The sequence below is a fragment of the Mandrillus leucophaeus genome, unplaced genomic scaffold (genome assembly GCF_000951045.1).
Source record: "Mandrillus leucophaeus isolate KB7577 unplaced genomic scaffold, Mleu.le_1.0 Scaffold47, whole genome shotgun sequence".
Lineage (NCBI taxonomy): Eukaryota > Metazoa > Chordata > Mammalia > Primates > Cercopithecidae > Mandrillus > Mandrillus leucophaeus.
This window is the reverse complement of record NW_012105031.1, coordinates 7659612-7661951: the sequence shown is the minus strand read 5'-3', so window position 1 is coordinate 7661951 and position 2340 is coordinate 7659612.

The following is a 2340-nucleotide window of genomic DNA, read 5'->3' as shown; positions in this document are numbered from 1 at the left end:
CTGCATAAAGAACCAAGAACTATTGGTATTCTGTCTCTATTGGTATTCTCTTGAAGACAGAATACCAATAGTTCTTAGTTCTTTATGCAGCTTGCCACTCTGTGCTTTCACACATGCAATGATGCCCATAGACACAAAATAAAGGGACAAAGAAAATCTACCAAGCAAATGAAAACAAAAAAGTCAGGGGTTGCAATCCTAATTTCAGACAAAACAGACTTTAAATCAACAAAGATAAAAAAAGACAAAGAAGCGCGCTAAGTAAGGGTAAAGGATTTGATTCAACAAGAAGACCTAACTATCTTCAATATATACGCCTCCAACACAGAAGCACCCAAATTCATAAAGCAAGTTCTCAGAGACCTTCAAAGAAACTTAAACTCCCACACAATAATAGTGGGAGATTTTAACACCCCAATGATATTTTTAGATCACTGAGGGAGAAAATTAGCAAAGATATTCAGGACCTGAAAATCAGCACTGAAATCAGACAGAAAACACTCCTCAACAAACGCAAAAAAAAATTAAAATCATAACAACCACTCTCAGAACACAACACAACCAAATTAGAAATCAAGACTGACAAATTCAGTTAAAATCATACCATAAAATAGAAATTGAATAACATGCTCCTGAATGACTTTGGATAAATAATGAGTTTAAAGCAGAAATCAAGAAGTTCTTTGAAATTAATAAGAATAAAGGTAAAACATACCAGAATCTCTGGGAAACAGCTAAGTCACTGTTAAAAGGGAAATTTATAGCTCTAAATGCCTACATCAACAAGGTAGAAAGTTCTCAATTTACCAACCTCATATTACAACTAAAAGAACCAGAGAACCAATAGAAAACAACCCCAAAGCTAGCAGAAGATAAGAAATTTCCAAAGTCAGAGCTGAATGAAGGAGATTGAGGCACAAAATCCATTCAAAAGTTCAACAAATCCAGGAATTGACTCTTTGAAAAAATTAATAAAATAGATAGACTTCTTGATAGACAAATAAAAGAGGAGACAAATGAAAGAGAGTAGAAGAGGCAAAAGAAAAGAGAATATAAAAGCAATTAGAAATGACAAAGACTTTATTAACACTGACCCCCACAGAACTATATGTAACCATCAGAGAATAATATAAACAACTCTATACACACAAACTAGAATATCTAGAAGAAAAGGATGAATTCCTGGACACATCCACCTTCCCAAGATTCAACCAGGAAGAAACTGAATTTCAGAATGGACCAATAACAAGCTCCAAAACTGAATCAGAATTCACAGACAAATTCGACAAGATGTACAGAGAACTGGTACCATTCCTTCCTACTGAAACTATTCCAAAATATTGAGGAAGAGGGACTCCTCCTTAAATCATGGCCTCTCTGAACAGCATTATCCTGATACAAAAACCTTGCCAAGACAAAACCAAAAAAAGATCTTCAGGCCAATACCCTTGATGAACATTGATGCAAAAATCCTCAACAAAATATTGGCAAAGCGAATCCAGCAGCACATCAAAAGTCTCATCCACCACAATCAAGTAGGCTTTATCCCTGAGATGCAAGGTTGGTTCAATATACATAAGTCAATAAATGTGATTCATCACATAAACAGAAGTAAAGACAAAACCACATGACTATCTAAATAGGTGCATAAAAGTCTTGTGATATGACTCAACATCATTTTCTATTAAAAATCCTCAACAAACTAGGCACTGAAGGAACGTACTTTAAAATAATAACAGCCATTTATGACAAACTCACAGCCAATATCATACTGGCTGGGCAAAGAAATATGGAAGTATTCCTCTTGGAAACTGGTACAACAGCAGATGTCCTCTTTCACCACTCTTATTTAACATAATAGTCCTGGCCAGAGCAATCAGTCAAGAGACAGAAGTAAAGGACATCTAAATTTGAAGAGAGAAAGTCCAACTATCACTCTTTGCAGACAATGTAATCCTATATCTAGAAAACCACAAATTCTTGGCACAAAAGCTCCCTAAGCTGATAAACTACTTCAGCGAAGTTTCACAATATAAAATCAATGCACAAAAATCACTAGTGTCTCAGGATATTTAGGGTGTCACTTTTCCTGCTAGAAACGTCTGTGGCTGGTGACGCCTTTGCCTGAGTTGTTGCTTGGGCTTTCTGGGCTTGTTCTGCCCACTTGACCTGGTTGGCTGTGGTTTGCTTGCACTGCCAGCTTGTATTCCACACCTATCAAGGGTGAGTCAGGCATGGAGTAGCGAGGGTTGTGTGAGTGAGTGAGCATGGGTTCTGGCTACTGTGCACAGCCAGGCACACTGGCTGTTGTGGCCCAGCAGGCAACTCCAGGCAACAGCA